This window comes from Pinus tabuliformis, chromosome 5_1 (genome assembly GCF_031772625.1).
Source record: "Pinus tabuliformis cultivar Carrire ecotype Pingquan chromosome 5_1, CPIR1, whole genome shotgun sequence".
Taxonomy (NCBI): domain Eukaryota; kingdom Viridiplantae; phylum Streptophyta; class Pinopsida; order Pinales; family Pinaceae; genus Pinus; species Pinus tabuliformis.
Window position 1 is genome coordinate 526,630,188 of NC_142305.1, and position 27,812 is coordinate 526,657,999.

Here is a 27,812-nt window from a genome sequence, read left to right on the forward strand (position 1 = left end):
TTCTAACAGAAGGGCTTATCTACCATACATTCAAGGGGTCATAGACAAGTTGGCTAAGGTTCTAAAAAGGAAATATATTGAAACCTCTTTCAAGCCCATGACGACAATAAAACAAAAGATGAGATCCGTGAAAGATACTCTTGATCAACTCCAGCAAAAGAGTGTTTATAAAGTCATATGTTCTTGCAGAAATTGTTATATTGGTGAAACATGAAGGACATTTAGGATCAGACTTAAAGAACATGGCACTGACATAAAAAATGGTAGAACACGATCTTCAGCACTGGTTGAAAATTCAACCAAGACTTGTCATCACATCTGCTTGGAAGACACTAAAGTTATCGCTAATGAAAACCATAAGTATAAAAGAAAAATTTGTGAGGCCCTTGAAATCATTAAGCACCCTCACAATCTCAATAGGAATGGGGGATTGGAAATAAGCAGAAATTGGATTCCCTTACTCTCTCGCACAACTATAACATAATCCTCTTGCATTGAGCCCCTCCCACCTTGTTTTCTCCATTGATCCCCCTCCCCCTCACAGGTTAATCCCTCTCCATTTTTAGATCATTTCACCCTCATCTTGCCTTTATCCCTTATGTCTATAATGTCGCACTCAATTTTAATCTCACCTTTTAGCTCCCTCCCTTATAATCTCCTTCTCATGTGCCCTCCTCTTAATGTTTCCCTTTATTTGAGATTATTCCTACATTAATTATTATTATAGTTATTATTTTATTAGGTATAATTAATATTAAACCATAAAACTATTATTAATAAACTTTATCATTAGTATCATAATGCATTTTATTAGTAATATGGAAATTATTACTCATAACTTTGTTATGAATACTGACAATAAGATAATTTTTGAAATTGTTCCTAATCTAATTATTGTTATGGTTATTACTTTATAAATAATATTATACCATACAATTATTAATAATGAACTTTATTATTAGTATCATACTACATTTTTTTGTAATATGATTACTAATAACTTTGTTATGTATACTAACAATAATAATATTATTATTAACTTTATTTTAATATTTCTCTTATTTTAAAGACTATAGTATTTTTGGATTATTTTATTCAAAAATTAAAATTTTATAAAAATAACATATTAAAGAATTATTTGAATATAAATTAAAATCAATTATAGAAAGAAAAAAAAATTGAAATTAATTAAAATTGAAATTAATTAATTAAATATTTAATTTCTCATTAAATATTGCGTTAATTCTATTTAGGGTTTTCTTCATCCTTTGGATCTGTTGGTCGGCTCTCCTCCTCTTTGTTGGCATCTCGCCCATATTTATTACCTCGATACTTTCTCTTCTTTGCACATTAGTCCTAAAGATAAGTCTTGTTATAGACTCAAAATGTAGACTGAAAAATGGAGACTGTGGACAATCCGAATAAAATTTTTCAAAAAAACAAGTTTTATATTATGATGAGATGTTACTATTTTATTATTTTCTTATGATTTTTTTAATTAAAATGTTTTCTGTTAAAATGTAGAGATTAAGTTAAAAGAAAAAAGTGATTGCTTTATTCTCTTTGCTTAAGATAGACATTGGTAAAAGGAGGTTGCTCATAAATTAGGGAAAAAATATTTGCTCTTTTTTTTTTTTCTTTTTTTTTTTTAAATGAAAACTTGACTAAACTAGGATGGGGGTGAATCAATTTAGTATAATCATGGACATTAATATTCTTTTCCTAAAACTCATTAATTGAAACATTACATGAGAAGCTTAACCAATAATAACCAACATATTGAATATGTGATCAACAAATAATAAGCAAACCAAACCATCACATGAACACATAATAAGATCACACGTTGACACCAAATATATGTGGAAACCCATAAAGGGAGAAAACCACGGTTTTATTATTGTTGTGATGTAAAGGCAAGCTCCTACTCCATATTACATATGATTTTCTGTAGGCCCCAACCTACATGAGGTTGCTACCTCAATTTTCTGCAAGATGCAACATGTAAGGAAGCTCCAACTCCCATATGATTTTTGTAGTCTACAACTCACAAGAGGCTCCTACCTCAACCAGCTCTAACTGGATAGTTATCAAGCTTCAACTTGAAAGGAGACTACCATCTCCTTATGCAAACACAGAATAACAATGTGTTGGTTTACCTGGTCATAAATTATGCATGTCTCCCTCTTCATTTATTCATGTTCTTCCCTTCAAATTTGCATCACATCAGCTCCATATGTGCCATGTATCTAATGCATAATGGTTCTATTATCTCTCTCACATTCTCCCATTCAACAACCTCACATGCCCTCCAAAATCACATATTAGTTTTCTGGTTGTTGGATTCCACATAGGAATATGAAGTGAATAGGCTTGACTCTTTGCCTTCCACTCATTCGTTTCCAAACTCATCAGATCTTGAATATTGGAACACAAAAATAAATAATCCATCCAATATTAATTTCAACCACATGTAATGATTAAATGAATCAACCTAATGCCAACGTCAAATGACAACATTTATCATTAATGCATCACAACAATCTTTGCAACATTTTCCTTTGCATTGGAGTATTGCCTTTGCATCACAACAATTAAGCTTAATCAACAATTTCACGTCATACATTTTTTAATATAGAAATATCTGCAACATTATGAAAACATTTTAATGTATCACAACTCCTCCTCCTTCTATTCCGTTGCCTTCTTTTGTTTCTTGATGCTCCTTGTATTGTTGCTTCTCCTTGCCTTGTTGCTCCTCCTTTCATTGATGCTACTTTGTTGTTTGTTGCTCTTTGTATTGTTGCTTCTCCTTGCCTTGTTGCTACTCCTTGCATTGTTGCTACTTCGTTATTGCTACTTTTCTCCTTTGCCATCAATGACAATAATGGCAACAATCTCTCCCTTTGGCATTGATGGAAAAACACTAATCCTCCCCCTTTTGTCTTGAGAAGTGTCTTCCTTCCTCTGATTACCTCCCCCTTTGACATCAATGGCAAGGGGATTACAGGTGTTGAGATGACTTAATAGGGCTTCTCCACTCCATATGGATTATTAGGGCTGCTCTATATTAAATGAATGTTGCTCCAAATACTCTTCAGAAATTTTAACATTGCAAAATATTGTTGTGAGAACACTCTGTTAAATATTGAAAGAATATTGTTGAGAGAACACTTTGTAAGGAATGCATCATTGAATGAATTGCGCCCTTGAAATAAATTGACCAGCATAAGCAATAAACTTTGTGCGATGTGTTCCAATATCATGAATCATTGTCATTTGTTATATTAAGAATAATAGTCTGCCAACTTAATAATCAGCCCGTAATAACTTTGTGACCGGCCTCCACAATATTGTTTCTTGTTAATAAGCTCCTTCATGTCATTTCATTACACGCACATCCAACATTCACTTTGCCAAATATATATATATATATACGTTGTGCCATGATATAACACCGTTGTGCCACCATATAATATCTCAATGGTTTTTTTTATTTGTTGTCGATGATTGTTGCTACATGTCTCTTGAGCGTTAAGTGCTGATAGTGTTACAGGGATGAAATGTTATAATGTGCATTTGAGGATATCTTCATAGATGTGCCTATATTATGTATATAATATGCTACATTCAAGATTCTGTTACTGAAATGTAAGGTGGTTATTTGATATGAAGAACATATCCCTTCATATTTCAAATGCACAACAAATGCATACATGTGAACTGATATTCTCGGAGACAATGCGTATTCTGGAAATGATATAATATAACGTTGTTCACCTTATATCGACCAGTAATTTTGAATGAGAGGGTATATAAACAATATTATTAATATGCCAACCATTCACTGCACCATGAATTAATCCCTCCTCACACATGCGATAATCAATGTGATTAGCCACAAAGAAAAAAAACTAGCTAACTTCATATACTTAAACATGCCATCCACTTCTTTGACACTCTAAGAACATTGGATATCTCAACAAGAGTTGATATTTACAAATATCATCAAACCTCAACTTTAGGGCCCATTTATTGTCTGCCTCTAACAAAAAAGTCACTGGGATAATCTACCTCCAACCATGCATAACCTTGATCTTCATCAGTCTTCTTGATAAAATTTCCCTGAAAAATTGCACATGGGTAATCACGATAAATGTGCAATTCCTTCTAGCTTTGTCCAAGTAAGGTGGTGCAAGGACCTCAAGTATTGCACAAGATGTCACTGCTGTGAAATAATGTAAATTGCCTCTAATTGTCGGATATAACACTGATGTCTCACAGGGAGCTGAGATAACAGTGTATGCCTTCAGTTTGGCTAATATTAGTTGTGATTTATCGATGGATTTTGGTATGTTAAATGGGTCAACCCAATCATAGGATTTAACATGCAATGAGCCATAAAGGATCTTGCTCAAGACAATCAGTCCAGGGTGATCATGGAGTGGGATAATAGCTGATGTTGGAAAACAAAATATACCAATCCTAAAGCTATCACATTCATAAATGTGCAAGTATGTAACAAGTTGTGACCAACGATCCACCATAGTTGAGTGTCGAATTCTTTTCATATTTTGTCCCAAAAAAAACATACCCACGATCTTGTTCCAATGCATCCTCATTAAGCCCCACAATCAGATATAAAATCTATCGTCCTCTCAAGCAGAAGTAAAATAGCTTTGATGATAGCAGGCGACGACTTTTGCTATGCAGAAAGAACCTCAAAGGGCTCTTAATCTTCAATCATGGCATTCACATGCTCTTTATGAGCCTCATCATTGATGTCCCCCTTAGTCCATTCAAACAATTCCATATCGTAGCATTCATCCATAACAAACTTGGGACTTTTTGGGCCATGGATGAGCCATAATCCCTTGACATTAATAATCGAGTATAGGAACAGTGATTCCATGCTGGACATAATAATATCATATCAATATATATATATATATATATATATAACACCATATTAATATATCGTCCACTCAAGCAATTATGTGGTCGAATTGAAATCATAACCGAAAATAAAACACACCATCACATGCCATTTCACAACATTCATAATAATACACAACCCTTTTAATACTCCCAGTACATTGTTTAATACCCTGCTGTCAACGCCAACAATAAATTCTTTACGTTGTTGATGGAGCTATATTGTTTGTTCTTCGAAATAATCCCATTGGTATGTGAAATAATTCCATTCCTTTCCCATATGGAAGTTACGGAGAGATGGCAGTGATCTAACAACGACTGAACATCAATTGTCATGTACATATTTAAAAGAACAGTTTTAAATGCCTATTATTAAATGGTATACTGAGAACTCGATTGGAAGGGAGTGACCTTGAGGTGGCTTCTGGAACAAGCACCAAACCCTAGTCCTTGAAAAACCATGGACAAAATGAGCCGACCAGGAGGGAGTGATGGAATTGAAAATGTATCAAGCTTTGATGTTGAAGAGGCACTACATTTCCTCGCACAGGGCCTCATTCAAGAGTTGAGGCTCTCTGGACACCTCTTCACATTCATAATCTTACGTTATTCCAGCAAGTTCCCTATGAGCTTCAACTGAGTACCCTGATGGGATTTTTTTAGAGCACTTTGACGATCCGAGTGATTGGAGGGATGACTCAGTCTCACAAGTTGCATGATGTTTTCTAAATCTATCTGTCGTCAAATTAAAAATATATCAGCTCTAATGCGCTTATATGTGTTTGATATTGTCAAATCCCATTACATTGCAACCATTTAAGTGTCATTCAGTGTAGTACTTCAACCACTTGAAGGCGCCAAAGATTTGATATTATGTGCCAAACATGTACAATAGAATATTAACATAATAGAGAAAAGGAAATCAAGATAGCTTAGAGTTCACATCCATTTTTTATTTCAAGGTTTTGCATATAAAGACATCTATATATATTATCTCTGAGCACATTAATTAAGTCTATGAAAATTAATATTACATGCCAAAACTAAGTTCAAAAAGTTCTGACATATTTCCAAATTCAAACTGTCTTTCAAGTGACAAGAGGTTGTCATCCAGTTTGCAGCACACTTTAACACCTGCCTCCTATTTGATGAATCATGGCATCAATCTCATCCCCATCTTCCATTTCAATTTATTCATGAGTTTGTTCCCCTCGTAAACACCTCCCATCAAACAGAAAAAATATGGAGTTAAAATCAACGGATTGCCTATCACAATAAGCATTCATTAACTTCCTCAGTTGAGTGCTACATTTGATCTTGCAGAATACTTCATTTCCATCCCGTCCCTTGACCTTGAGATTAATGTGGGCACCTTGGTCCATGAGCTTCTTCTCTTCCTCCACACTCGTCGCACCAACACCCGAGGTTCTGCCATTTCGAATGCCAGACATGGATGATTCTTCTGCTACGAATTTTTTTTACAGAAAAGGACTAAAAATTCACTTTGAGTTGCTAAAACTGGCATCTAGGATTCAAGTTCATATCTCCATTTACATATGATATATAATGCCACCAACTGTGTAACGAATTCCCTGGGCCTACAATTATAGCGCTTTCTTCCACAGTATAATATTGTCAATCATAATATAATGCTGCCTCATAGCTGGAAATGATGCAACACTGCTAGAAGGTGTCCCAAAAGTTGTGTGAGGTGCCAGAAAATAATAATAACGCTAATGTATATAATGTAACATCTACTGCCACCATATGGTCCCTGTTGTGTACACCAACGTATCCAATGTTTGAGAATGTCATATTATGCGATTATGTGACTGACACAAAAAAAACCATCCATTAAGAATAATATCAGGCATATCGCTAGGCAATAATGCACTGGCTCTGTAGGTGGCACTTGCTATGTAGCTGTTTTGAATTTGTTGAATTTTCCAGTAATTGAATGCTACCAATGCCAACAAGAACTGTGCATTAACATATTCTATTCCTCAATGTATCAATAATGTATTTTCCAAATATATATCAATGGCATCATATCATTGAGTGTTTCTCTATCGACTTGGTCACATGGCCATTACACAATTAAATATCCTTTGAATCACAGACTTATGCACCAATCCCTATCATTTCTCTGTCCCTACATGTCATTAATATAATGCATCTAAATATAAGGCTTTACTGATTGGAATAATATGTAACACATCCATATATATTCATAAGAAACACCGTTCATTAAAAAAAATACTTGCACGCGTATAGAAGGCCGCACTCCATACTTTCACTAATTGTTTATGTAGTAGAATGAGTATTTCCTTCATAAAATTGGAGTGATATTAAATCCTATCAAAAAATCAAGACTACGACGAACAAGATATGCATTCATAAGATCCATGTTGGTTTCTCTTGGTGTTTTCATAGAATTCCTTATGGCAGATTCTATTATTTCATGAAAAATTACTCTCTTCATTGTCATTCTTTGGTGTGAAACATATTTGAGTTTCCCCTGAATATGTAAATCACCATCCGATGCAACGGTGAGAATGACTGGGTCCCTTCGATATGGTTCCCAGATAACTTGAGGTTTCCATTGTGTGGACTGTATTAACTAGGAATTCAATTGAAGGTCCACTTGACCACTTTGCCAGCCTGAGCAGTTCCTATTCTCCATGGATTTGTTCAAAGTTGCACCTTTGATTTCCTTGGAATCAGTTTTGTATTTTATTTATTATTATTTTTTATTCAACTCCTTCCCTTTATTAAAAAAATTTCCTATATGGAACTCTCGTAATTTATACATCCATTTTCTTGATATTTGGTTCCTTTTGACTCACAATTTTTCTAGTGTAATCAGATGCATGAGAATGTCTCGTTCTTGTAGATTTGTATCCACAATTGCAATCAAGGCCATTTAGAGTCGATTGGTCTGAGTTTGAGATTAATGTACTCAAGATGGATCTGAATCTGTTAAGTTTTAAGGTTTTGTCTTGATTCTCCATTTTTATTTGTAGCATTTGGCATGTGTGCAGTTGTTCAATTGTTGAATGAATTGATGTTGTAGATGCCCCATTTTTCTTTTGCATATTTTGCAGAAGCCTTAAAAAAAATCTCTTATTATCTTTCAACTTTTCTTCGAATTGCTTCACATATCTCTTATTATTTCAGGTTATCAAATAGGTGACATATTCCCTTTTGTAACTTGCTTCTTTCCAATATTTTATTCAATATATTTTCCTCAGTATAAATGTATTTCACACCTACATATTCAAAGATTCATTGTCAATAATGGAGCTACTCTCCCCCTCAGGTGCTATTGGTTCAACATTAATAGATTCTTCTTTTGTTTCTTGAGTAACTCCCATTGAGACAAAGCTAGGTCACTGGTTGTTCTTTATTCTTTCTCTTCCACACTTTAGTAGGTTGTATTCTCTTATTTGAATTTCTTGCATTGTTTAATCTATTTGGAATTGCTTGCATCCTTTGTTTATTGCTCATTAGAATATAAGGAAGCTTACAATCCTTTGATTTGTGGCCAATATTATTACACAAAAAACATCTTGTATGGCCAAGAAATAGAGAAAATTATGTTTTTCTTTATGCTTTCATGTTTTTCTTCATATACACTTTGCATTCAAATTCCTTATGTCCAAATTCATGACACATATACCAATAACCATATAAATAGTTTATGTACCTGGTGGCTAATGTTCTCCTTTGATTGCTTGTTGGATAACACCTTCCTGTTTGTTGCATGTTTTTCTGAATAGTCTTGATCCTCTTGTTCTTACAATCTGTTGTTATGTGTCCAGGTTCATGACAATGGAAGCATGAGATATGTTCTCTTCTTTGAATTCTTGCAGGCTTCTTAACCTCATATCTAGGAGTAGATTTCATTTTCTTCACTTCATACTTTTAATTTTGATTCTGCTACTTGGACGAATAGCTAGGGTTTCAGGTTTCTGAGCTCCATGGAGGCGCGCAAAGGGGGGAGCTCCACTCCCTCCTACAGGCAGGCAGTGGCCAGTCGCGGTAAGAAACCTTTAGAATCTGTCAGAGGGTCTGCTGAAGAAAGGAAAACGAATCTGGAAGAGGATCAGGAGTTTACCAAACCAAGGGAGGTCAGTAGCATGAAAGACAATGAGGAAGAAGACAAAAAATAGGGAGCAGAAAACAAGGCACAGAAGGGGCCATGTAAACCCAAGACTGTGGTCACTCCTAGAGTAGTTTTAAATGATCCTGCTCTGCAGGCACATAGGGACCACATGCGGACCTATGCTATCATTTGTAAATTCATGGGATTATGGCCCACTGAAAAGGCATTACAAACGTGGATTAAATACCATTGGAAACCGAAAGGAAGTATAGACCTACACCTTGGGTCAAAGGGATTCTTCACTATGGTCTTTACAAATATTGAAGACAAAGATAGGGTGTTTGAAGGAGGACCCTATTTCTATGCGGCAGCAGGCCTCTACATGCGGCCGTGGATGATGAATTTTGTCCTGGAGCGAGAAAATTTTACTTCAATCCCGGTCTGGGTAAGACTCTACTCCTTACCTCTTGATTATTGGCAAACAAAATCGTTATCTGCCATAGGTAATAAACTAGGGCGTTTTGTTAAAGCCTCTGAGGCCACCAGAAGGGGAAAATATACTTCCTTTGCAAGAATATGTGTAGAGGTGGACCTATGGGGAGCCCTACAAGATGAGGTTATCTTGGAAGTTTTTGATGAAGAATGGGTGCAAACAGTAGATTATGAACATATTCCTTTTAGATGTTGCAGATGCCATGAGTATGGACACCTATTAAGAGAATGCCCTCTCGGCAAGATAGAGAACAGAAGCAAAACAACCACAATGAAAGACACTGCAATCTTTCACAAAGTGGGTCATAGAGGAAAAGGGGGCAAAAGGGGGCCAAAGCAACAACAAACAGAAGGGCAACAGGCCAGTCTGAACAGGTTCCAAGTTCTCGAAGAAGAGGAAGAAATACCAAAAGAAGATCAGGTAATGGAAGGAAGCTCAGGGGAGAAGGAGAAAGAAGAAGACAGGGAACTAGCACAAGATGTTACTAAATAGAAGGAAACAATGATGAGCGATGGGGAACTTGAGATGGATCAAGAAATGACTCAGAGTGAGATGGAAACAGAGGATAATGAACTGCAGGAGATTCTGGAAAGAGAAAACCTAGACCTGGAAGGATTCTTGAAACAGGGCACCATTGGAGGGGTAGACTCAGTACCTCAAGAAGAGTTCAACCGAGTACAACAACTGTTTCTATGGAAAACTCAGGCCAAAGAACAGGAAAGGCAAAATACCAATGAAAGGCAGGGCAATGAAGGAGTGAAAACTATGAAAACCACACCAAGATTAGCTCCCAGAAACCTAGGAAAGAAACAAGGCAGGAAAAAGCAGAATGAGCTACTAATGGAATGTGGAAAGCTAATGATAGATTCAGGTAAGATGAAAGATCTATCCAGTTACTCTTTCACAAATATTTAATAATGAAGTTCACAACTTGGAATATTAGAGGTTTAGGTAGTAAAAGAAAACAAAGAATACTTAGCAATAGAATGAAACAAGAGGCTCCGATATGATCTTTATCCAGGAAACTAAATGTTCCATTCAAAAAATCAAATAAATTCATAGTAAATGGCTCAATATATTTGAGTTTCTAGAAGTTAAAGCAGATAACACAGCAGGAGGCATACTCACTCTTTGGAATCCCCAAAAGATTGGCATAATAGATGTTGAGGCAACTAGGAATTATTTATCAGTGATTATTCAGCATGTAGGAGATAGAAAGACTTATCTGGTCACGAATGTTTATGGCCCACAAAGAATGGATGACAAACTCAGATTTCTAGATTCTCTTGTAGAACTAAGAGATAGGCATGTAGGAGTTCCATGGATCATGGGTGGGGACTTCAACATGATCAAATCACTAACGAAAAAAAAGGGGGCACAAGAACTTTAAGCAAAGATTCTACAGCTTTTCAAACTTTCATAGATAATATGAAGCTAGTTGACACTAAAATTAATAATGGCCTCTTTACTTGGAACAACAAGAGAGGAGGGGAGTCTCAGGTAGCTTCAAAGTTAGACAGATTCATTATTTCAGAGGACCTTATGCTCACAAACAAGGAAATGATAGTGAGAATTCTCCCCTTTGGAGGCTCGAACCATTGGCCTGTTCAAATGGAGGTACAGGGTATTGGAACCCCAAAGAATAGACCTTTCAGATTTGAGAATATATGGCTTACCCACCCAGATTTTATCAGCAACATAGCAAGATGGTGGAAAGAAGATCTGAATATTCAGGGAACAAGAATGTTTCTGCTCCACAAAAGACTAAAATACATCAAGCTTAGACTCAAAGACTGGAACAAGAATGAATTTGGCAACATTTTTGCAGCAAAAAAAGAGGTTGAAGATAAAATGCAGACACTCAATCAAACTCTTATTACAGAGGGTTTTGATAGAGGCAGAGATGAACAAGTCACCAAACTTCATCAAGACTGGGAGAACTTATGTAAACAAGAGGAAATATATTGGAGACAAAAATCTAGAGTGCAATGGCTAAAAGAAGGGGAACAAAACACCATTTTTTTCCACAGATCCACCATGGAAAACAGATCCCACAATAGGATCTCTTCAATCAAGGACGAGGAAGGTCATCTTCGCAATTCCCATGAAGAGGTTGAAGCTGTGTTAGTACAACACTTTCAAGGTATAACGAAGGAAACCAATGCAGATAGAGAACATTTTATCAGAGACTTAACTAGGCATATAACTAGACTAGTTTCAAGAGAGGACAATTTCAATCTCAACAAGCCAGTGACTGAAGAGGAGGTAAGTGAAGAAGTTAAGGAAATGAAGAATGGCAAAGCGCCAGGCCCTGATGGTTTTAATGTGGATTTCTTTAAAGCCTGTTGGAGCATTGTTAAACAAGATATTGTGAAAGTAGTGGAGGATTCTAGATTGGATAAAACCATTTTGAAGGCGCTCAATACTTCTTTCATCTCCTTGATCCCCAAACAGGATAATGCTCTGACTCCAGACAGATTCAGACCCATAGCTTTGTGCAATGTGGTGTATAAAATAATATCCAAAGTGGTTGCCAATAGACTAAAACCCCTTCTTCCTACACTAGTTTCTATGGAGCAGTTAGGTTATGTGGAGGGTAGACAAATTCTCAACAACATCATTCAAGCGCATGAAGTGGTCCATTCATTGTTAAGCAATAGGAAGGCGGGAATGATCATGCAATTGGACCTTGCCAAAGCGTATGATAAATTGAATTGGACCTATATTAGGAAGGTCCTTCTAGCCTTTGGCTTTGATCATAACTAGGTGAGATGGGTCATGGCATTGATCACTTCCTCTAGCTTTTCAATTTTGGTCAATGGTTCTCCTTCCAAGAACTTTACTCCTTGAAGAAGTCTCAGACAGGGAGAACCACTCTCTCCCTTTCTCTTTATCCTCATGATGGAAGGACTTGGGTGATCCATCAAGCATGCTAAAGAAGGGGGTAACATCAAGGGTATCCAACTTTATGAAACTGGAAAAGCTTTGTCCCATCAACAATTTGTTGATGACACTATGCTACAGGGAATCCCCACAGTAAAAGAAGCTCTGGCTTATAAACAAATCCTGTGAGACTTTGCCATGGCCACAGGTATGGAGGTAAATCTATCCAAATCTAAATTTTTTTTCTTTAATACTAATGTCGCTATTCAGAGAAATATCTCCAGAATTCTAGGTTTTCAAAGGGAGGTCCTTCCTTCCAAGTACCTGGGAATCCCTCTAACTAATAAATCCTTGCACAAAAGCATCTGGGAGCTGGTAATTAATAAGCTGCAGGAAAAAATCAGGAAATAGACAATCAGATCTTTAAACTTGGTGGGTCGGTTGGTGCTTACAAAAGCAGTTTTGCAATCAATCCCCATCTTTATGCTTTCAGCTCTTCCAACTCCAAAGGGAGTGTTACATCAATTCAGAACCATTCAAAGAGACTTTCTTTGGGGTAAGGGGGAGGAGAGGAAGAAATGGGCCTTAGTAACTTGGGATAAGATTTGCAAACTGAAAACCCACGGCGGTCTTGGACTGGATGATCCAGATGTTCTCAGCAAGGCTCTAGGAGCAAAATTATGGTGGCATTGGGTGAAAGAACCAAAGGCTTAGTGGGCTAGTGTTTGGAAGGAGAAATATGCCAGCTCTTGGCAAGATAATGATCACATAAGGATGACGGCTAGCATAAAAGGATCCCGCATTTGGAATAAGGCATGGGAGAATAGAGAATTAGTGCAGAAAAAAAGTTTCTAGGAGATCAGAGAAGAAGATCTGGCTTTTTTTTGGGAAGATAAATGGAAACAAGAACCTACACTGTTAAGAGAGGAATTTCTGGACCTTAAGAGAGAAACTGACACCAAAGGGCTTTTAAGGGTTAGAAATTTTTGGGAACAAACTAGTATATAAGATAAATGGAGAACCTGGAAGAATTTAGAATCTGGGAATTATAACCCCTTGAAAGCAAAATTAGATGCACTACTGACTATTTTGGAACAAAGGAAGATTCTTGTTTCAGAAGGGCATGACCAACTCAGATGGGGCAACAACAAAGAAGGCACCTTCAATATTAAGGAGGCCAAAAAGATATTGCTTGAGCGGGATTCCAATGTACAGGACAAAGTGTGGCAGAACCTATGGAGACAGCAAGGTTGGATGAAAATCAAACTCTTCATGTGGTTGGTACATCATAAAAAAATTCTGACTTGGGACAATATTAGAAAGAGGGGTGTTCTGGGACCTTCTAGATGCCAGCTCTGTGAAGCTCAAGAGGAGACAATGGAGCACCTTCTCAATGATTGCATCTTTACCTCTAGGTTGTGGGACACCTTTGCCACAATTTTTCAACAGACGGACAGGGACAGAGCAAGCATTAGCAATACCCTAAATAACTGGAGACGAAACTTCTCTGAGTATGAGTTTCTTCGCCTGGCTTGGGTTTTAATTCCAGGCTTCATAATTTGGAATGTTTGGAAAGAAAGGAACAATAGAATTTTCAAAAATGTTCACAACACCACCCATCTCATTTTTGAGAGGATCTTAAGACAGCTCAAAGAGACGGTGGGCACTATTATGAAAAACTCCCCAAAAAACCCTCCTTCTGAAACAGAGATGCAGATTCTGTGTCGGCTGGGGATGCAGGGGCTTATTCCACAGGGGATGGTCAAGAAGGTTATGAATCCTACTAATAAGCTAGATTATTGGCATCCTCCCCCTCAGGGTTTTCTGAAATTCAACATTGATGGGGCCTCAAAGGGCAACCCAGGTCTTGCTGGTTTTGGAGGTGTGCTACGAGATGAGAATGGATGTATTCTCTTTATCTTCCATTGCCATCTGGGAAGAGCTACAAATAATATGGCTGAATTAATGGCTCTTGAACAGAGTTTAGATTTCCTGAAGCAAGATAATCTCCAAAACACTATTATTGAAGCCGATTCTGAGTTGATCATTAACTCGGTTAAAAGAATATGTTGTGGAACAGAGCTGGAAAAAGTCTCAAGTCATTGGAGGCTAATCCAGGTCATTCAAAGGATACAAATTCACCTCCAAGATCTACGCACAGTGAGTTTCACTCATGTCCAAAGGACGACAAATAAATTGGCAGACATGATGGCCAATCAAGGAGTAGTATGCACTAAAAACAGGGTCAAGTTGATATGGCGAGAGATGTCTCAGAACAGATTAAAGGAGCATTTTTGTGCTCAGGCGGAAGAGGACAATAAGATTTTTTGAAACAGGGCCACAAAAACGGGACTTGATTGACTTTTTTGCAGTGTTATGACACTTGTAAGAATGCTTTTGGAGTGCAGGTATCTAAATGGCAACAACGTACCAGAAATGTCAGGGAGATGGCCAGAAAAAGGGAGCTTCATCTTCCTTTGGTCGGGCACCAGAATCCAGTCTTTCGCGGCAGCCGCAAAACCACATTTTATTTCGGCGGTGACTTTACCACCCTTGAAGCGGTTTCCGATGTATCGCACCGCTTTCAGGCTGGAAGCAGTTTTTCTCATTTTGGTGTGATTCCACTCACCACGCAACACGTGGCTGAGAGTGGGAAGGAAATACCACCACTCATCGCGCAGTAAACTTCGGTGGGTTATGGCAGCGCGATATGATTTGCAACCGTTGGATCAATCGCGATCAACCTATGGCTAGGATTTATCGAGCTAGTTGGTGGGTCCGTTTTGGGGGTTATTGCTCAAGCTGTTTGCGCGTTCCATCTGGAATTGCGCGCATTCGACGGATTTCGGAAGGAAAAACTAAACGTTGGTTATGTGAAAAATGGACCCGATGTATTTATCAATTAAGATCTATTGACTCCATCGAGTCCGTTTTACCTGGTAAACGGTGTGCTTGTTAGCCACCCGATTTGTTTGTCAGCCGCTGGATCTTTCGATCCAGATCTAATGGCTAGTTGTGGGCTTAAGCCTTTTGTATACTATTTCTTTTTTATATGATTGAATAGAAGGATCTGTTATTGCCTTAGCAAAAAAAAAAAAAAAAAGAGGACATGCAACAGTTTCTCCATTAATTGAGGAATTTATCCATCAGTTAAAGAGATAAGGATGAGTTCTATATTGAGTAGTAATTAGTTGGCTTAGTTAACTGAGTCAAGTCCAGTTATATTTGATTTAAACAGTTTGTTTAAATTAAGTAAGTTCAGTTAGTTAATGCATGCTTGCATATAACTGTTGTTCTTCAGATAACTGAATATTCTCTCATGGATAACTCATGCATGTCAGTTCAGATAGAGACCCAGTTGAGTTCAGATAGTGGGACAGTGTACTATCAGTTGCTAGGATATTTCTAGATGAATATTCCTTGCATGGAGAAGGATTTCTTTCCAAGAGAATTGTGTTTTTATTTCTTCTTGTACAATGAGTGTGATGAGGCCAAATCACACATGTGGCTTCACTAGACCCCAAGAAAAATTTCACAAAGAAATAGGGGCTTGGAGGACCTGATGAGGATATATACTTGTCTATGTAGTCCATGAGCTTCATTATCTGATTACAGAGAGAGCAGGAAAGCTTTTGAGTTGATTCTTTTTGTAACTTGGAAAGGATTTCCACTTGTATGATAATACAGAGTTGGGGTTTTATGCTTTGGCTTTCCCCTGGTTATATCTTCTGTGTTATGTGTGATTGAATTCTTCTTATCAGTTATATGTGTTCTTATTGATGTTGCTCAATTCGATTAAGCTTTCCCTAAATTGTTTGTAGAAGTAGATCAAGTGTTTTTCTTTAGTATATTGCATTACCAAGTGATCTACAGGTGAGAATTTCTACAAAGAGGAGGGCCCTTCCTCCCTAGCAAGGACGCAGGAAAAAACATGAGATTAGTTAACAAATCAGACGAGGAGCAGTAACAACATCACTGTATTGACTTCAATATTAAAAATAATTCAAAGTTACAAGATCAGAGTAACAATGCTTCTCTATGTGTCATCCCTATACATGAGAAATCAAGTTCCTTTTATAATGATTACATACCCGAAATCAGGAAGAGATCAGTCATGAGAATCTCACGATTCTCATGTTGATCATAAAATACAAGTAGTTATAACCTATTTATAAATACAAATGCTTCTCAGATACATTGGTTAAGATCACAACTGCTTGGATATGTTGCTTCTGAATAAACAATTCATAACCCCCGACAGTCGTTGTGTGGAATAGTACCCATGACTTTGTTAGCTATGGTGCAACAACATCCTTCGGTTAAATGACGGTTCGAGATGTAACAACAATCACTGGGTAACAACATCCTAGGTGTAACAATGGTCATCTGTATCAACACGTGGTGTAACAGCAGCCTGTAATAGCAACCTGTAACAATGTACAGGGTGTAACAACAATCTTCTCTACCCTACTCTGAAACTGATCAACGTGGCCTGTTCACTCCATAACCTCATCCCCGCAAGCAACACCTAACAAAGAGAAGAGGTTCCAAAATACTTATCCAATGCTCACACCATTTAGCCACAAAAAAGGAATATAGTATCGTAATATTCAACAACACATGGAAAAATAACATGACGGTGAAATACGCTATATAAATGAGTAAAAGGGTGATTAACATGTGAATTTTCATGGGCCTGGAGGAAAAGAGGATCAAAACTGGGAAAGAAAGTGTAGAAAACAGGTATAAAAGTCACACCCAACATCTCCCCCCAATTGAAGCAACTGCATGTCCCCATGCAGAACCTCAACTTCTCCTGCTATACCCCTGATGCAAGTCTGTAAAATTATAGGCACCAACAGTGTCTTCACCCGGAGCCTTGTACCCTTGAGTAGCCATCAACTGTCGTGGCCAGGATTCTTCTTCATAGTCGCACAGGTGGTAGTCCAACTGATATTCTTCTACTGGTAACCAAATCAAAGGAAATTTAAATCTAAGTCCGATCCAGAATGCCCCCAATGTCTGCACTACCTAAGCATATTCGGGTACTCATGTAACAACAACCATGAAATTTCTGTATTCAAAAGGATCTCCTTCTTTGAACTTAGCACTACAGGCTTCGGTGTGCTTAAGGCACCCTGTTAGCACTCGAATTTTCATCTGTGCATGCAAATTGAGGCAAATCCTTACAATCCTTTTTCTATAAATGGTTGGTTTTTCCTAACCCCTAGGGTGCTCAGGAAAAGCTTAAACTCATGTATTACTTCATAAAATATTCTTGGTTCTGCTATGACCCATAATATTTCCCTTTCTTCATTAGTTTCAGTTGATTTCATGGCCAAATTCCATTCGATTTGGTTTCTCATAAACGAAAGGAAAGCCCGCAACTGAAAATCTCCCATAGAGGAGAAGACACTTGCTAGCATATTTGTACTGACATACTCACACATTATGTTATGAAAAAATAGCTCACAAAGTAAGCTCTGTTCATCAAAATCGCAAGTACCTAAAATTTGAAGAAAAGTATGGGTAGAAGAACCCAAATAAGGCATGTTCTCAAAGACTGCTTTTAACTGAAATAAATAATAACGTTCCCAGAGGAACATTAGATATGATGGGGAAGGCCGCCTGCATCCTAGCAGGTTCAAGGAAAGCTCACGAAGCTTTGTCTTGTCATTTTTCAGATCCAGAACCTACCGTTGTAACAACTGCAGTTGTTCGTCCTTTTTCTTCATGGTTTCCTTATGTCTCTGCACTTCCCATTCTCTCTCCACTCTTCCTTTAACCATTTCTCCCTGAGTGAATCCATCATCCTTTTGTGTGCCTTGAGTGAGATCATTCCCTCTTGTAGAGAGAGCGCATGCTGCTTCCATTTCTGTAACTCTGGTATCAACAACATTCTTTCAGAACACCATCCTTTGTCAGGACCCGGTGTTCTCCCACATGCACTAACAATCAAGGGTGTAACAACCTCCCGAGGGTGAAACTGCTCCATTTCAGCTACTGGTTCTTGTGTAACAACAACGTCATCAATGGATTTTTGTGTAACAGTTTCTTTCTCTCCCTAATAAGCTTCCACTTCCACTGTCGGTTCTTATGTAACAACAGTGTCATCCACATGTTTTTGTGTGTCATTTTCCCCTAGGTAAGCTTCTGTTTACACTGTTAGTTCTTATGTAACAGCGGTGTCAACCACAGGTTCATGGATATCAGCTTCTTCTTATTTCCCTTGGTTGGCTTCTGTCTCCACTGCTGGTTCTTTTATAACAATAGTGTCAACCAAGGGTTCCTGTGTATCAGCTACCAAATTAATTTTTGTGCGCTGCTCTGTCTCAGCTGCTGGTTCTTGTGTAATAGCAGCATCCTCAACACATTTTTGTGTTTCAGCATTCGAGGATTCGGTTTGTGTTTCCCTCGAGATGGTGTCCATTGCACAGACTCTATACCTCGTTGCCACTAGATTCTTAGCATAGGTCATGCACATAGCACCCAGAACATTTCCCTTCCTGGCCCTGTCTACAGCCTCAGCCAAAGTGTCTAACCCTAGGGCCCTTGCCTCTACCTTCTCCTCTACTAACTACTTCCTTAGCTTTTCATTCTATTTTTCTAAATTTTCAATTTTGAACAACAAGGATTGAGTCTCATTCTTACCTGGTGAGGAAGGTTCCTCCGGCTGAGCCTGCTCTTCATCCTTCTGCTCTGCTACCTCCTTGTTATTCTTAGACATGGATGGGGACTCTGGGTGCCCACTAACCCTTATTCTCTGTTTTGGCCACCTATCACCAATTGGCTTGTCAACTGGCCTCTTTCCAACCCTTACTTTTGAGGGTTGGGGTTGCTCCTTGGTTTTCGTCGGAGCTTCCTCAGACGTCCCAATTTGTTTCCTGTGGGTAGTTCTGGCCTTATTTCTCATGAATTCCTCCCAACTCCTGCCCTGGTGACTTAGGGCATCCAACACAATAATCTTAATGAGGCCATGGTTTGTGACACATGTCTCTGGATGTGCAACTGTTTTTACGACCACGGCCATATGCTTGATGTTTTCTAGCAAAAAGTAGGGAAGATTTATCAGCTTTCGATGCTGAAGGTGGTTTAGCAATGGAAAGTGGTAATTGAATACGATTGTTTCCCTTCCCTCACAAGTGATATACTTGATGAGGTAAAGGGTGACATCGTCCCATGGCTGGGGAAGTGACAACCTGTCAATCCCCCTTCCTTTCTTCACTAGTTGTTCCTCCCCTTGGAGAAAATCCTCCTTCAAGGAGGGGTCATTCACTTTCCTATTAAACCACCTTTTTCCTTCTATTGGTAATGTCGTCACTCGGGAAATTACCCCTTCTGTAACCTCCATCTTTAATCCCTTGACCTCTATCTGATTCCTCTCTAAATTATTCGTGAAATCCATGGCAACTCTCCCATATGATCCTTCCAGCCTCTGGAAAAAATCAAACTAGCCTGCGTCTTTAAAAATTTGACATGCTTCGTGGCAGTTTTCCAAAGCCTCTGTTGACCTTGGTTCATGCCGAATTTTTTCTCCACCTATCACTACACAAATTCAATGTTATTCTCCTCTCTTTTTCCCCCCTTTAGAAGTTCTGGAGCAGTCGACACACTACTCAGTTGTTTCAGCCTTGCAACTGTTCTTCTCCACTTCTCTGAGCACTCTGAATGGGGATGCAATGCTCTAGCAGGGGGTAAATGGTAGGGTGATGCAGGCAATAATTTCAAATTAGGATTTGCGATCATGATTCGTACTGTGCAGTAATGTTTCCTTATTAATGCTAGGTTATGGGAGGTCTAGTCGGAGGTACAATTCCCTTTTTTGGCATGATCAATCATTAAGTGACAATGATTACCAGATCATCATGCTTTGGTTGTGGTTTTTAAATACTCACAGGTCATGCAAAGGTCATGTCACCATATAATCCCCCCCCCCCAGCTTAAATGTGACAGTTGACCTCGGCCGTCAAAAGGGATATCATGTTAGATTTCCATAATTACTGAATAAAAGCGAATAACGATATTACCTTTGTATGACGTATTTGGTGTGACGTGGGGAGAAGACGTTGGTGGCAAGGCACATGAATTTAATTCTGGCAGTCAAGGCAACTTCTTTCCGAACCACGATGATGCATGTTGTGTGTTACAATAAATAATTTACTCGAATTATTTTGAGAAGTCGTCGGCTGTTACAGATGTAACAACCAAGATGACTGTTATATATTATTGATTTTCACAAAAGATAAAAACAAAGTAAAAAAGGTCATGTAACAACATTATTGTAGAATATGCTTGAAATAACAAATGATGTTACAGAGTGTGTAACAGCCGCCACAGAGTGGTTTTCAACTTCTACAGAAGTTGTCTGTCTGCCCGGAAAAGGTTTTCACAGCTAGATTGTTTTATTCTGTGTGTTTTTTTTTAGGAAGGTGTAATAACCACCAATAGTGGTTGGTTTTTAGTTGTTACACTTATTGAAAAATTAGAATTTTGGCAACACAGGGGGGCTTTCCCCTATTCCTGTAATCTGAAGATCCGAATTCGTGACAATGTTGACAAATGAATCCCTTGAAGCAGGTTTATGATATAACCAAATATGGTGCCCATTTGCAAGAAATGGTGTCCTCGCACTATCAATGGTAACCAAATTTACAGTCCCATTGTCAAAGACTGCATCTACCTCATAGGGACCTAGCCATCTGGTGCAGAGCTTACCCTTGAAGTCCTTGAATCTTGAATCATATAAGAGAGCCCAATCTCCTTTCTGAAACTTCTTCTTCTTGATGAACCTGTCATGCCACTTAGCTCTCTATTGTTGGATAATCTTTGTTTGCTGGATAGCAGCTAGCCGTTTCTCCTCCAATTCATTGAGCTGGTTCAACCTTTGATTTTGTGTTGTAGCTAGATCCAAATTTACCTACAATGTTGTTCTCAATGTCTTGATTTCGAATTCAATATGGAATAAGGGAGTTTTACCATACATGAGTTCATATGGTGAGAATCTCGTGGTATTCCTCCATGTAGTCCTGTATGCCCACAACACTTCTGGAATTTTATCGGCCCAATTCCTTCAGTGACTAGCCATAGTCTTGGTAAGAATCCCCTCAATGACTTTGTTGTTGCTTTCCACTTGGTCATTCGCTTGTGGATGATAAGGTGTTGTGATTCTATGATCGATTTTTTATTTTTCAACCAACTTCTAGATCATATGGGATGTAAACTGGGGCCCTCCATCTATGACTATCTCCCTGGGTATACCAAAATGGACAAATATGTCTTCAAACAAGAAGTCTGAAGCAGCCTGCTTCGTGGCTCTAGTTAGTGCTTTTGCCTCAACCCATTTTGTGACATAGTCAGTGCAGACCAAGATGTAGGATTTATGTCTAGATGAAGGATTAATTGGTCCCACAAAATCCAAGGCCCATTTCTCAAAAGGTTCTAAGATGATTTGAGGTTGTAATGACATCTCATCTAATTGCAGTGGTTGGCCCATTCTTTGGAAACTATCACATCCTTTCACGAACTTCTTAGCATCCTGAAATATTGTTGGCCAATAATACCCTATTGAAAGGACTTTGTATCCTGTTCACTTGTCTGCGAAGTGCCCTCCACAAGGTTCCTCGTGACAAGCCTTAAGGATGTCAAAGATCTCATCTTCCCTAACACAACGTCTAATCTGGAAATCTGGTCCAGTGTGATAGAGATTCCCATCTATCTAGGTATAGGTAGCACTCTACTGTATGATCTTTCTCTTCTCCTTGGAGGACAAATATTGTGGAAACTTCCCTGCAGCAAGATAATTGGCTATATCTGCATACCAGGGTGAGTAAGTAGAAATAGCAAAGAGATATTCATCAAGGAAAGAATCCTCAGTAGGAATGCAATTGTCATCAATGGTTAACCTAGAAAGGAAATCAACTACTACATTATCTTTTCCAGGTTTATTGACAATTGTGATATCAAATTCCTGTAACAGCAATAACCAACGTGTAATTCTACCATTGGTAATTGGATTATTCATTAAAAAATGAATGGTAGAGTGGTCAGTGTGTACAAATACTTGATACCTAGTGATATAATGTCGAAATTTATTGATGGTGTGCACTACTACTAAGAATTCCTTCTTGGTCACTGTGTAATTGAGCTCAGTCGAAGTCAAATTCTTGTTTATGTAATAAATAACATAACGTTTCCTGTCCTCCAGTTGGCCCAAAACAACACCTACAACAATATCAGATGCATCTATAGTTATGTGAAACGACAATTCCCAATTAGGTCCACATAAAATCGGAGCTGCTGATACACATCATTTCAGCTTCAAAATTGCCTACTCACACTTTCCTGTCCACAAAAAGTTGACATATTTCATGAGCAAAGAAAATGATGGCAATGTAATTTTTTGAAATTTTTTCTATAAATCTTTTGTAATACCTTGCATGCCCCAAGAAACTACGTACCTCTTTTTGCATCTTGGGAGTTAGAATTTTCAGAATTACCTCCATTTTAGCAGGGTCTACCTTGATCCTGTCAGGAGAAATGTAGTGTCCTAGAATGATCCCTTCAGTCATCATCATGTGACATTTTTAGTGCTCAAAGAAACATTAGTCTGTACACAACGTTCAAACACTTTTTGTAAATTAGCTAATGCTATTTCAAAAGCATCACCATAAGGTGTAAAATTGTCCATGAAGATTTCAAGGTAGTCATTCAACAAATCGGAGAAAATTCCCAGTATTTCCCTCTGAAAAGTTGTTAGTTTATTGCAGAGTCCAAAACGGAGTACTCTATATGTGAAGGTTCCCCAAGGGCAAGTAAAGGTTGTTTTATCCTAATCCTTTGGGGCAATCTGTATCTGGTTATAGCCACTAAACCCATTTAGAAATGGAAAAAAAAAATTCCAGAAAGGGTGTCAAGGACTTGATCTATGAATGGTAAAGGAAAATGGTCCTTTTGAGTGGCCTTATTGAGTTCTCTGTAATCCACACAGGCTCTCCACTTTCCATTCTTCTTAGGGACAATGAAAAGTGGAGACACCCACTGACTGTCAGATATTGGATAAATAAAGTTAGCACTCAGGATTTTTTGTAATTCTTCCTTCACTACCTCCTTCAGTGCAGGGTTCATGCGGCGCTACAGTTGTCTAACTGGTTTGCAACCATCTTTTAAATAAATGCAGTGAGTGCATAGGTTGGGATGAATTCCTTTTATATCCGTATAGTCCCATGCAAATGCCTTTTTGTATTTTTGTAACAGAAGTTGGTTTTTCTCAGCAGTCAAGTTGGGTTTAATGTTCAGAAAATTTCCTGGTTCTATTTTAATTGGACTGCTATTAGTATTTGGAGTGGTTCTCTTTTGTTCAAAATCTATATCTTCTACCTCCTCTTCCTCCTTTGAGTTTTCAATGGAAGCGAAAAAAATGAGTTACTAATAAAACCATTAATGACATCATCTTATGTCTCATCCTTGAAATATTGGGCTTTCCCTAGAGTGAGGAGCAATAGGGAAAGATCTGATTCGGGCTCAAACTCATCCCACCAGGGGTTATACAAATCCACATTTGGTTTTGGGGGGTAAAGATTAAGATTCTTTGTAGCCTGGCCATCTGAGATCACCATAGATCCAGATCTGCATCCTATAAATGCATCTACAGTGGCCAGCCAAGGTCTCCCTAAGATCAAAGGATGTCCCCCCAAGTTGGATTTGGGTTGTAAGATAAGAAAGTCAGTTGGATACCTCCAGGAGGCTATTGTGATTACTATGTCCTCTAACACCCCCTCGGGTTTGACACGAGACTTGTTTGCTAATTCAATTATAGTAGGAGTATGTCTACGCCCATGTAGCCCCAGTGTGGTAAAGAGGTCCTTTGTCATCACATTAATGGCAGCCCCAATATCGATCAATGTGTTAGTTATGGGTTGGTCATTAATGTAGACAGTAACCATAGGGTTCCCGAGATCATTATACTTGGTTAGAAGAGGCTAAGTAGACATTAGTTCAGACAATTTTTCCATCATGTGTATGGTAGTAGGGTCTTTAGGCTTCCTTCTAGGTTTCTTAATGCACAAATCTCACATTGTTTTAGCATAAATAGGTACTTCCTTAAGAGCTTGTAGCAGAGGGATTCATACATGAAAATTTTGCAACTCCCTAAGATAGTCGGATTCCGGCTGTGAGGCCATTCTGAGCTCAGTTAACCTCTAAGGATATGGAGGATTCTGAGTTATAGCAGTCGAGTCAGCTGCTACAGGTGCATCAGCCTTACCTGAGTTGGTTGTTACAGGTGTAACAGTCCTTCTCGGGTTGGCTACTACAAACGTAACAGTTTGCTCTGTATCGATTGTTATAGGTGTAACATCCACCTTAGGATCTACTGTACCTCCTCTGGAAGGTTCACATTCCTCCTCGGTAATGATAGGGGAGTGATTTGGTTTAATTACCTTACCCGACCGCAATTGAATTTCATTAATCCCCACAAGGGTAATAAGGTCAATCTAGAAGGTAGTCAGAGCCTCTATGCCCTGGGCTGCTTTATTGTTCGGGTTAGGGTTAGGTTGCACAGGTAGTTGGGGTCGCACAGGTGGTGTAGGAGCAAGAGTTTGGAAAGGAGGCAATTGTAGCTGTTACTACATTGGTAATCCAAGTGGAGCTGTATTCTGAGCATTCCCCCTCTAGTTCTGGTTCCAAGGGTATGGTTGATATGGAGGATATTGGATAGAGGGAGAGGGGGACCACTAGTTCTAGGGCGAAGGAAACTGTGCTAGAGAAGGAGCAGAATATTGCCATGGATATTGTTGAGTATTATATGCATTGTTCCACGAATTGAAAGAAGAAAAATCTTGGGACATACCTGGAGGTCGTGGCTACCATGGTCTCCTAGGTGCGATGAAATAAGAGGACTACACTTCTTCACTCGATTCTCTAAGTACTGCTTTCAGTCTAGGAAGCTCCAAACATTGACCTGTCGAATGTTCTAGCTCACAAATATTGCACAAGCTGATGTTGTTCATTTCACACTCCCTCAAGGGATGTTTCTTCTGGCAATTCAAGCAGAACACAGCCAGAGGTGTATCAGCTTTTGCTTGTGTTTTCTTGATCTATGTTGTTGTTATCTAGGCAGATAGAGTACTAAGGATGTCGATCTTGAAATTTTTGAATAAATTCCCGATCTCTGCTCTGGTTACTCCTCCGCCTGCATATTTTTGTATTCGGGCAGAGGCATCTCAAATTGTGCTTCTTCCCTTAGACGATCCTCTAGAGCATCTTAGACAGAGCTTTACAATTTCAGCGAATGGTTCTTGCGATATGTCCCCTTTTCCTAGTAGGTTCAGGGTATCAAGGCAGTCGTCCCTCATTCCTCTTATAAATATGGTCTTCAAGATCTCATGGTCTAAATCACTGTGTTTATACCTCTGCAAATTATAGTGGAACTGCTCTACATAGTCCTCTAGGCTCTCATCCTCCTTCTATGTCATTCTGAATACTTCCTCCGTTAAGTCCCTGGTTCTGCAATAGTCTTGGTACTTTGATAAGAATGTCTCCTTCATATCGCTCCATGTTCGAATAGAAGTGGAGCCTAACCCCATGAACCATCTCAAGGCTGCTCCTTTTAAAGTAGTAGGAAATAATTTCAGTTTCTGAGCATCTAAGACATAGTCATAACTCCTGCATAAGACATCAAATTCAAATAAGAAGGTGTTTGGGTCTTCCACATTCATCCCTTAAAAGGATGGTAAGGATGATAAAGGAATATTTTTCATGGGAGCCTCGCCTTTGATATCCCCAATTGGGAACTCAAAGGTGGTGACAGTAGCATTTGTTTTAGCGTTGTTGTCATTTTTTTCCCCCATTTCTAACCCTTCTAATCCTTGTTGTAACAGACATTCTTCAAACTGTTCTTGTGATTGTCTTGTAGGTGGATTTGATGGCTTAGGCGACTTCAGGGCTGGCTATTTCACCGCACTACCTGAATCTGGATATTGATAAACCAATAGGTGCTCTCCTGTCTCAAGTTTTTGATGTCCCCCTTCACTTTCCCCTTGTCCCTCGGTCCTAAAGTTCTGGCTACTAGCTTCCCCCTATTGTTCCTGAATTGGATGCTTAATCTTGCGAGTATGTTCGTTAGCTTTAGAATGATATGGCCCGGAGATAGAGGAATCGAAGGTTTCTATCCTTGTTATGGCAGTAACAGCTCTTTGTGGCCCTATTTTCCTTGCATCCCTTTTAGAACTTGATTGATTTTTTTCTTCGTTGGAGATCAATTCCTAGATAAATGTTTTCCTTCCCAAATCTATACTCTTCCTTTCCTTTTTACAACCTGTTTTTCCTATGACTAATTAAAGTGGGGGTAATTTTGGTGTTTCTATAATTCCTACAGTTGCACACATGGGCCCTATCTCTATTGATTCACACCCTAAGTGTCTTAGTCTTGGACAGTGGTGAGCCCGCTCAGGTATGTTAGAGTGATGCGCAGGTTCTTACCTCTCGTCTTACCGCCCAACAAATTAAGAGCTGAAGACACGCTAAAAAAACACCAAAATGCCACCCTAAGTGCCCTCCTGATCAAAATAGTGAGCCTGCCCAAGTGTGTTAGAGCGATGTGCAGGTTCTTACCTCTCGTATTGCTGCCAAGTGATTGTGGACTAGGACCACTCTATCATCAAACAAACGAATTGGTTGATTGTATCGTCAACTGCCATCCCCGACAATGGCGCCAAAATGTAGTGTTGTTTTAATCAATCCTAATTGACCGAGACTGCAACATTTAATTGTCAACCCAGGTTAGGTCTTGATGTTTCAATGGAGTTCGCATTGTCTGTGCCGATACACTATAGCCAAGAATGGAAAAAAAGATAGAAAGAAACAGTAAAGGATGCCACTGAATCAATTGTAGAAATTAAATCATTCATGTAGAAATTAAAAAATCCACGTAAATGAAATCGCAGTTCACAATTACTAGAGGAAGGGCGCTCCACACAATAAACTAATGACTACACCAGCTGGTCACTATCATTCTGTTTAATCAAATCAGTGTAACAACATAATATAATTTGGAACTGAAGCGGATGTATTTTACAATTTATACAACAACAGCGGAAAACTATACGACAACAAAAGAAATGATAATATACAACTACTTCTATCACTGCAGTCCCTGCTAAAGAGGATGGTCCTTCCTTCCTAGTAGGGGCATAGGAATAAAAACGAGGTTAGTCAACGAATAAGATGAGGAGTAGTAACAACATCACCGTAGTGACTTCAATATTAAAAAAATTCAAAGTTACAAGATCAGAGTAATCGTGCTTTTCTATCTGCCATCCCTATACATGAGAAATCAAGTTCCTTTTATAGTTATTACATACCCGAAATCAGGAATAGATCAGTTATGAGAATCTCACG

At 38.5% G+C, this 27,812-nt stretch overlaps 1 pseudogene; it reads right to left on the reverse strand.

Moving 5' to 3' along the window:
• Positions 1 to 4,008: 4,008 nt before the first annotated feature.
• Positions 4,009 to 6,386, reverse strand: LOC149165846 (plant cysteine oxidase 3 pseudogene; annotated as a pseudogene).
• Between the last annotated feature and the right edge of the window lie 21,426 nt (positions 6,387 to 27,812).